Here is an 11,602-nt window from a genome sequence, read left to right on the forward strand (position 1 = left end):
CAACTCCATTCACGGACTGTTTTGGACAAACTAAACATTTTAGTTTTCAAAACGGTTTTAGGTTCACGTAGTTCCACTTCTTAGCTTTAAAATGACTACTTGTACATCTCCATACGATTTTTCTACAATTTATGGTGATTTTTACAAAACAGCCTGTCTTTTCAAACACAAATCCGGACCAGTCTGTAAATATGAGTATTTTAATATAAGTTAAAGGCTCCCAAAAATCATGATAAAAATTATGAGTAAACTAGACTCATTTTAGGAACTCTCAGAATTTACGGATCTAGTTTTTGACTTCGTATGATTTTTCTATGACTTACCTAAAACAGCGCATAAAGGTTAAAGTTAATTAACAGCATATAAATTTCATAACACTTTGTATTATGTTGAGCAAAGTGTATAACAATAAGTTGTAAATATTGAATGTGTTTCCTTGTTAGTTTATCATCATAAACTGAAACTTAGTCATTCATGATAAGATTATTCATTCATTTAGAACTCGAATATTAAGACATAATAAGCATGATTTATGGATTATAACACTAATGCATCTTCATAAAAGAGTTCTTATACATTACAAACGTTTTGGATAAACTATAATAGGTATAGTTTATGATACATTTCCAAATGCATACATTTCAGAAGGGTACATTTATACAAAAGGGAAACTTTCATTATGTTAAGTGTAAATTCGTTAATAACTTTGTGAGACTTTCGCTTCGCATAAATCATAAGTCCTGTATTGTAACCAGAGTCTCCTGGAGGGAGAGCGTGATAGTTGTATATAGATCTATATTGGGCTTGACAAACCCACACCAGAGCTGCTTGCAATAGCTAGACCGGCATGTCTGTGGTGACAAGTGTCATTTCAGTTCTACGACGCCCGAAGAACGTCGTTTTCAGGCCACCTAGGTCATAGTATGGTTATAATAACTCACGGAAAGTATTAACAAACTTAAGAATTTACGAGAATTTCACTAATATCATACGCGTTTATATTGAAATAAACTCACGTTATTTTCTGTAAATAAGGGAGATTACTCATACGTTTCAGTCTTTGGATACAAGACTATAGTATTCATTTTAAGGAAAATATCGGATTTTTCTGGAACAACTATACAACTACGAGACAAGCTTTGTCATAATTATATATACAAAAACTTATGAACTCACCAACCATTGTGTTGACACTTTTTCAAACTACTTGTATTCTCAGGAAATCGCTAAACAGGTAACAAAGTACTTTTGAGGATGGGACGTTGAGGCGTCAAACTTATCATATTTTGTCAACATATTGTAATTGATTTTGAAACATGTAATTCATACAATGATGTAACTCTTTCAATTATATATATGTTGGTTGTGTTTACTTTCATCACTATTGCCATTGTTGTTATGATACTACACATGAAGTCCTCCACCCCCGGACGTTTCCGCCATCCTTGGTTTGGGGGTGTAACAGATTGGTATCAGAGCACGGTTTATAGTGAATTAAGTATATCAAACAACATAGGATATACAAACTATAAACACATTTGGGACTGAGAGTCTCTGATTTTAAAACATTCTAACGGGTCATACTTTTAGAAAACGAATAGGTCTTGTTTAAAAGTATACCTACATGCATTACATACTCGCGTAGTGTCATAACTAGAAGAACATAAACTAAAAGAAGAGGAGGTGAACGCTACGAGTATGCCTTGGTACGAGTAATCAGTTCTGGGAAGGATATAGCCTGATCAACTATATTTGTCCAAGAGGTGACTTACTCTTATCGGGGGATAGTCGTAGGGGCAACAAATCTAATAACCTAACTTCACCCTACAAAGAATGCTATAAGAACCCAATCTAAACATTTAAAATACTATAGGAGTATTTGTATGTTGCTATATCGCAATATTATTAATATCTATCGCTATCTGCTTCTTACACCCCTATTCTCGCGCAGACGACATGGCAGGATTTCACCTACCAGGAGACCCATACTTTCCCAACCAGGGAAATGCCGACTGGATTGAGGAAGAGCCCGAAGAGCTGATTGAAGAGGATCCCGAAGAGGATCCCGAAGAAGAACCCGAAGAAGAAGAAGAGGAGGTAGACGAAGAAGAAGAAGAAAAGGAAGACGACGAGGTGGACATGGATGAGGATGAAGGTGAAGAAGAGCCAGAGGAGGAAGTCTTCAACCCTCCTTACATCGCAAGGGTACCTGCGAACCGTTGGGGGCACAACGGGCCTGAGCCCTGTTGGGCAACCATGATCGAGAGGTGGAGCCGGCAACAACACCAGAGGTCACCCTATGGCGACCAACGAGGTTACTATGACCTCAGTCACGGGGGACCGGCTGACAGAGCTCTCCCCGTTATGACCCAGCACATCACGAACTTGGGGAACCAGAGTAGGGAAATGGCAGACCAGGTTCGAAATTTCAGCGCTATTACGGCAGCCACCGATGCATGCACCCAGGATTTGGAGAGGGACTTCTATCCAGTGGACCAAATCATCGAGGACCTTACCGCTGCTCGAGCGGAGGTAAGGGAGTACCCGGAGAGGCACGCAGCTCTCGAGGAGAGAGTGATCGCGGCCGAACGCCGGATTGCGGAGCTTCAGGGAGCCTCGACCTCATCCCAGGGCCACCATGGACCAGATGCTACCCGCCACGAGTAGTGTTCGCGCTACTTATATTTTGTTATAAATCTAGGATTTCGAGTATGCGTTGGTGCTACTCTTTATTGCGAATAGGTTGACCTCGCGACTAAGTGATCACACTAGTCAAAGGGGCTTTTGTACTGCCAAAACTTTATCTTTTATTATGATGTAATGTAGACCCTTATGAGGCCAAATTTCTCAAAACAATATGTACTAACAAATTATCAATGAATGTGGCATGTATTTTACTTCCTTAGATGCTGACACAAACCAAACACATGACTCTGCTCGGGTCAACACTATTAAATTCATAAGTTTAATTGCATAAACTTTTCGATGAATTACCTTCTAAATTAGTAAACTCGGATAAAATACAATTGAGATGAAACAAGTAACACTCGACTCGTTATCACCATTGAAGTCTTACCGACAAGTCTTTTCTTTTACTTTTTTTTGTGTCAGAACCATGCCACCAAGGAAAAGACCAAGACCTTCCGGAAACACAGCACCACCCCCTCCGCCACCACCTCTGGAGTTTGATCCTGTGATGTTTCAGGCTGCAGTAACAGCAGCCGTGGCGGCAGCAATGTCGCAAATGGGTACAAATGGTTCCGGTGGTTCCGGATCCGGGTATACTAACTCGAATCAGGGGGACAGCACGGGGCGTACTAAGGAGTGTTCTTACAAAGACTTCACGAATGGCAAACCCGATCCTTTCGACGGAAGTGGGGGCGTCATAGCGCTGATGCAATGGTTCGAATGGACCGAAGCAGTCTTCAAAATCTGTGCTTGTCCCGAAGCGAGCAAAGTCAAGTATGCGACATTCACTTTCACAAGAAAAGCTCTTACTTGGTGGAATGGCCGAGTTAAGTCACTTACTCCTGCAGTGGCTAACTCCATATGCTGGGAAAACTTAAAAGCGTTGATGTTAAAGGAGTATTGCCCGAGGGGAGAAATACTACACATGAAGTCCTCCACTCCCGGACGTTTCCGCCATCCTTTGTTTGGGGGTGTGACAAAGGCCAAGGTTGAATCCAGAATTGACCAAGTGCACTAGACTTGGGAGAGGTGGTGGAAGACGTGGTAGAAGAGGTGGAAGAGGTGGAAGAGGTGGTAGAAGAGGGGGTAGAAGTGGTGGGAGAGGGTCTACCAGTGTTTATGAAGAAGGTGAAAGTTCTGGGAAAAAAGAACCTGGGATTGAGACTCAATTTTTCACCCAAACAACACCTAATGTTGAGAGTCAATTTGTCATCCAAACAACACCTACTGTTGACAGTGAACATGTATCAGAAACACAGGAAGCTGATGTTAACATTGATGATGAAGGTGATGGTATTGATATGGCTGACCTGGATCAAATACTGAGTGATTTGAGTTACCTTAGAGAGTCAAAATACAGTGAAGTAGAGATCCTTATGTGTCTTAATATCACCCAATCACAACTGAAAGGATTTGATGCTTTGATTCACCAATCCAAACAAGCTGCGAAGGTATATATTATAACATTGACAGTGAATTTTATTTTTCAATAACATAACTAACTAGTATTCTTTCTAATGCAAGGAAAAACATAAGGACAATGGTGAAGATGTACCAGAAACACAAGAGGACAATGGTGAAGATGGAGCTGAAGAATCACAGGAAGACAATGATGAAGATGGAGCTGAAGAATCACAGGAGGAGGGTGTTGATGATACTCAAGTTAGGGTTAGAACTCAAGTCAGGGTTAGAACAAGAAAAACTTCTAAAAGGATCACTAAAAACATGTTGAAGAAAATTGTGATTGACAAGAAAGGAAAAGGAATGGCTCCAGAAAAACCACTTAATTTGGATTAGATTGGTTAGGATTTAAGCAGTTATATGGGCTACTTGGGCAACTTTGTTAGGAAGCCATTTTTGGTAAATTTGTTAATATGCCCTTTCTTTTGTAAACAATATACAATATGGCTGCATTGTTAACACTTTGGGACTTAAGATTGGGCAAATTTGTTAGGAAGCCATTTTTGGTAAATTTGTTAATAAGGATATGCCCTTTCTTTTGTAAACACTTTGGCTGATTTTGGTATGTTTTGTTGATGTATAACTTACATCCATTTTGTTAATTTGTTCATTATGTTATATTGAAAAACATCCTTCATTTTGTTCATTTTGTTGATGTATAAATTATGTTATATTGAAAAACATCCTTCATTGTACATTGCTCAAACAGTAGGTATCCAATAAACCATTTTTCATTCAACAAAATACAACTTACATCCAACTGTCATTTAACAGTTTTACAACAACTTAAAACTACTTCAACATAATCCACACAATCACCAACAAACACAAAAAACCCAATCTTCCATTTTTCACCTTCACCTTGTACAGGAACCTCTTGAATGCCATTGTTGTGAAAATCCACAGCTTCTTGCACAAATTCTTCCGCAAACTCATTGTGTACTTGAATGTCATTATTGTGAAACTCCATCAACAAGTTTCTGTACCAGTTTTTTGGTAATGGGGGATCGACCCAAGCAAAATACTTGCAATCTTTTTCCTCATCCTATTATATAGGAAATAAAACCTAATTGGAAGACATTTGAGATGTAATTAAAGAGGTTTAAGGGATACTTACCCGAAAATTAGGGCAGCCGATGAACCTCCTGCCAGGGTTTGTTGGCCTCCATGATGTCCACTTACCAACGAGGTCTTCACAAAAGCATGTTGCCCTTAACGCTTGCCTTCGTGATCGGATATTGCTCCTACTTCCCACTGAGCTTGAAGATGCCATTTTGCTTTGATGGAGGGTAAGAAGGGGTTTTTTTACAGAGGAGTTGATGACGGGGTGTTTAATGGAGGGTGATAAGGTCAATGAGCTGGGGTAACCGACTCTTATAAGGATTACCGGTTGTTAGGGCCAAACTGAGTGTATTAGTCGGTAATCTGTCCTTTTTCATAAGTAAAATTTAATTTAATTAGGACTAAATCATAAACTTGGGCAAAATTTTGGGACTTTTTCGGAGATTTCCCTTAACTATATATTTACCCATCAAAGGTTTCAAGTCTAGTGTTGTCTTTTCTCTTTGAAGTTGAAGGTTTAAGTTTTATTTAGGGGTGTTGATCGGGTAATTTTTTTGGGTTTCGGGTAATTCGGGTCGGGTAATTCGGGGTTTTCATGTTAAAAAAAATACTAGTTACCCGACCCAAATTAAATTCGGGTATCGGGTCGGGTTTAGGTAATTTGGGTATTACCCGATATATATATATATATATATATATATATATATATATATATATATATATATATATATATATATATATATTTGAATTTCACCTGAAAATAATTTTAATGAAATAAATACGTCATGCTTTATTAGTATTGTTTATATAAACAAACAAGGTGTAAACGAAGTTACTCAAACTTTGAACATTAAGATTTTTTAGTCAATGATACCTGAGATATCAAGTAATTTTTTAACAACTTAATATAATCTAATAAGATGTTAAAAAAAACAAATACTTAATGATCTTAATTTAAAACTTTAAAATGTTTAAGATAATTGTAGCCCTAAGTTTTGCCATGTTCAGAAGTTTCGTCAAGATAATGAGTTTGTTAGTTGCAATAAAAACTATAATATTGAAAATAGTTAAGTTTTAAAGAACATGATGATATATAAACAATTACTTTTAATATTGTTAGTATCATATTGTCATAATAAAAGAGATTCATGTTTTACAATAATGATAGTTAGTTTAAGCGTGATCAAATACCTTATACAGAGTACAAGCTCTACGAAAAAAAAGAATTTTTAAAATAATTTGGGTACACCCGAAACCCAACAGACGTACCCTTTACCTAACCTGAAAAAAATTGGGTTACCCGATTACCCGAAAAAATTTACCCGATACCCGAAAAAATCGGACGGGTAATTCGGGTATCGGGTATTTTCGACAGGGCTAGTGGACATAGATGGATTTAATGTGTAGTTTAGGAATAGATAAAATTTCCAAAAAAAACTATATCTACCCCTAAAATCAATCAATCAAATTTTTGAAATTTGATATGACATTTTTTTTTCTTTTTAACAAAAATTGTTATTATTATTATTATTATTATTATTATTATTATTATTATTATTATTATTATTATTATTATTATATTTTAATATTAATATTATTGTCATAAATTTCGCACAAAATTTTAACATTCAAACGACATTACAAATTCGAATGGTATATAAAATCGGTTTTTAAATATTTTTTGTATATTAATATTAATATTATTATTGTTATTATTATTATAAATTTCAAACAACATTTTATAAATCAGACATTATAAATTCAAACAACTATATAAAATCGGATCAAAAGCAAAGTTTGTCCCAATTAATTACGGATCAGAACATTTGGCTGCATTGGAAACATTATATAGTGCTCGACTAAATGTTTTCAATCCGCATAATGCACCACACAATTGGAATATTGTACCAATTAATATATGTAATTAAGAAGGACAAACTTTGCTTTTGTTCTGATTTTATATAACCGTTCAAATTTATAATGTCTCATTTATAAAATGTTGTTTGAAATTTATAATAATAATAATAAAAATAATAATATTATTATTACAATATAAAAAGTATTTAAAAACCAATTTTATATAGCCGTTCGAATTTATAATGTCGTCCGAATGTTAAAATTTTGTGCGAAATTTATAACAACAATAATAATAATATTAAAATATAATAATAATAATAATAATAATAATAATAATAATAATAATAATAATATAAATTAAAAAAGAATTAAAAACAAATTAAGAAAAAAAAACAAAAATAAAAAAACAACTAAAGACAAAAATCAAAGGGGTTGAAATTGGGAAAAATGAAGGGTACTTATAGATAACTCTAAAGTTATGTGTGGAAAAATAAGACATTATAAAATCACGAAAATAGCTGATTTTTTAAAAGTTTTTTTATAATAGCCAAAAATATAAAAAATAATCATAATTATTGCAAGTGTTCTTCAGATTTTCGTAGATGGCCACCTAAGTAAATCTTAATTTTTTGTCAACTTCGAACCTTTATTACTCTTTCATATGTTTGAACTGATTTATTTATTTATTTATTTTTTTTACAATGGCTTTGCATGTATGTATTACACTCCAAATTTGGATGTCAGAAATTCATATTGTATAGCCGCAAATTCATATTTTGTAGCTGCAAAATAGGTTACTTAGTAAAAAATATGAGAAAAAAACTGTAACGTCTCGAAAATCTAAGGTAAAATTTTCATTTGTAAAACAATTATTTATATAACAAATTGTTCTCAAAACCATTTAAGATAAAGATAGCATTTAAACATCAGAGTAAAAATTATTAATGCGGAATAAACTATGGGGGATGTTGTGCAATCACGTCGGACCCTTCCTTTCGAGTCAGAACTACCTGAAACCATAAACATAATCCGTAAGCACAAAGCTTAGTGAGTTCTCTAAAATACCACATACCAATCATACAACTGGGCTTAACCCTGGGGTATATTCCAACCCAATACATATATATGGGCCCAGCTTTGGTGCCTCACCCTAGGGTGTATTTCAACTCGATCAACACATATGGGCCCCGCCCTATGGTATCTTTCAACTCAATCATATAATAGTGGGCCCCGCCTTGGGGTCTATTTCAACCCGAACATACGAAAGTGGGTGCCGCCCTAGGGTTTATTTCAACCCGAACATATGATAGTGGGCCCTGCCCTGGGTTTATTTCAACCCATCATACAAACTCATATAAGCCATATAATAGCTATTATCCTAAATAACACAATAATGGGTAAGTATTGGTGCCTTCGACCCACAGATACAGCGAGAAGACTCACCTCAATCCGAGATAACCGAAACACACACGTGTTGCTGTTATCGGGTTCCTTACACTCAACACATCCAAATTACCCTTAATCAATAATTATGACAATTCCCATAATTCTATGTCCATTTTATATGTCCTCATAACAATGGGTAAAAGACTATTTTACCCATCCTATACTTGGCCCAATAAAGTAAGCCCCAAATATAAAATGACTCAAGGCCCAAAATTGTCCCAAAAGCTATTCAGCTATGTACGCCCAATGTATGATGCTAAAGCCAAAAATCATCTCTAAACCTCTTAATGCCTTAAGACAACATGCATAACTTCCAGATCTGATTATTATGGGATGTCCTAAGTCATAAAGTTACTGACTTTATGACTTTGCATGGCTTAATGGTGCCCAAACTAAAGCCCTAAATCTCTAACTTCAACAAAAGACCACCAACTCATGCATAGAAGGAAAGGAAAGATGAAGATCATATTTTTATGGTTCCTAATAACTTCATAATGGATAAAGACTTTATCCATTAGAATGGTCCAAAATCCCAAGATCCATTCTTTAAGTCTCAAAGGGACCAAAAGTGCATCTTTTTCAACTTAATCCTTTAAGTCAAAGTCTCCAACATTTAGATCTGAATCAATATGATGTTTAGATGGATAAAGTTTCCAACTTTATCCATAACAAGGTCACAAACTTTCAAGATCTAAACTTTATGCACTAAATTGACCAAAATCTGATAACACCCAAGACTAGCTAGATCTATCAAATACATCATCAAGATTAAAGCTTTTTACCTTCAGAAGAAAGATCAAGGTGAACAAGGTCTAAATATACAAGCTTCAAGACAACCAACATATCACCAAGGAATCAAGACAACTAACACATCACCAAGGAATTATTCTTCTCCCAAATGCACCAAAATCCACTAAAAAACACTCACATAATCAATATCCTTCCAAATGGGGCCAGGGTTTCGAATTTAGGGTTAAAGGGGATGGAGGCTGAAGATAAGAAGGGTTGGAAATGAGTTAAGTGCTTTAAATATTGTCGAAGACCCAAAATTACGGTTATAGACTAAGTTACGTACGTCCAGCGTACATTTGGTATGCCCAGTGTACCAGAGAGGAACACCTCGATCATCATAAGCTAATACGCCCAGCATACACGGCTTAACCCCAAAAATCCATAAATTCTAACAGTCACAACTTCTGCGTCCCTCATTTGTTTTCGATTTCTTTATATGCTCGGAAAGGTAATGAGAATCCATACACGCCTATCAACTCTCATTCGCCTTAAAAGTTTTTGAACTTAAATCATAAATTTATGAAAGGCCCGAGCCATCTCCTTTTTACCATTATACTTGTGGGCTCCAAAGTACAAACTAAATTCTTGGATCACATAATCTATGTTACCCACATCCAAATGAGTCTAAACCTCTCTTTCCCCAAGTCCCGGAGCCTTATGATAGTTGTGTTGTATTAGGTTTCTAAGCCCATAACTATAATTGGTATTAACTAGAATTGATAGTAACACAGTCTTTTTGGGTTGCCCTCAAAGCTGGAAATTAAACATGACTATATTGGAGAGATGGTTGATTTATTATTTGATTAATAAATTAGAATAAATGATTTGTTAATATATTTTGAGAATAATATATTAATTAGAAATCATAATATTTAATTAATTATTGATCAGAAATTAATTAGAATTAATTTTGGGATTAATTGGATTAATTAAATAGTGCAAGGGTTGTTTGTCAATTTGATGTTAGTTGAGGAAAAGGCTCTAGGACCTCCTTAAGAGAGGTTGGACGTAATATTCTGGGGAAGGCCTACAAATTTCGTCCAAAGGCTCTTGGATGGAGGCATGTGGGCCGCTTGGTCATCAAGCAAAGGGATTAGGGTTTCCACCCTTAAACCTCGCTTTGGCTCTAAGCTACCTCACCTATATAAGGATCCTTAGTCTTCACATTTTTGGTACACTTAACCCTAAGAAAGATCTGGCCGAAAATTCCCTTCTCTCTCCATAATCCTAAGTTGCCTGCCTTGGGTGTGAATCATTAGAGGCGTGACACTTGTGGTGCTTGTACCAAAAGTTTGGAAAAATAAATCAAGGTTGTTTGCTACAAAAATCGTCAAGGTTAGTATTTCTTGTTCTTGTGAGCTTGTTAGTTCATAGGAAAAGTTTTGCAGTCTAGGGTTCATAATATGTTGCTTTAATTGAATGACATAGATCAAACTAAGTTGCATGTGCCCTAATTAATTGAAATTGTCTTTGATTATTTTTCCGCTTATGACATTGAACTTGTAACCCCAAAAACTCATCAGTGGTATTAGAGCCATGGTTGTCTTTCATTTAATTGCACATTGGTGAATAAAAAAGAAACCTGGTTTTGCATTTGTCGCAGCTCATGACGTGAACTTTTTCAGACTCGATTCTATTTTGCTGAAATCAAGTCTCACGATGTGAACTAGAAGCTCACGACGTGAATCAGAACCTGACGACGTGAACTCGGTCAGATCCGAAAATCTGGACCAAATATGCCATATTTAATTTCTTGGATGATTATTCGGTATATTTAATTGTTAAATATGATTTTGTTAGATATATCATGATGATTTGAATGCCTAGAAATTAGGAAACAAATATTTGACTTGACTGATTATTTGATGATTAATATGATTGATTTTTTAGGAGTTTAAATAATTAATTTGATTATTAATTGAACTTAATAATCAATATCAAATATTATTGGGTTGTTTTAGATTTAAATTAAAAGTCTAATTTTTGAAATTTAAAATGTAAACTTTAGTATTTTTGAAAGGTATAAAGTACATCCTTATGAATCTTATTATTAATTTAATTAAGTAATTAATTAAAAGATAATTAATAAACCCATAAATGGTTTAGATTAAATTAAATTAAAAGTTTAATTTATTAAAAGATTAAACCCTTGTTATTTTAAAATGTTTTAAAATACACCTTATACTATGTATATAATTAAAAGTTATATATATATATATATATATATATATATATATATATATATATATATATATATATATATATATATATATATATATATATATAAGAAAATGCA

This window comes from Lactuca serriola, chromosome 8 (genome assembly GCF_051521515.1).
Source record: "Lactuca serriola cultivar US96UC23 chromosome 8, Lser_US96UC23_V15, whole genome shotgun sequence".
In the NCBI taxonomy this organism is placed as follows: Eukaryota; Viridiplantae; Streptophyta; class Magnoliopsida; order Asterales; family Asteraceae; genus Lactuca; species Lactuca serriola.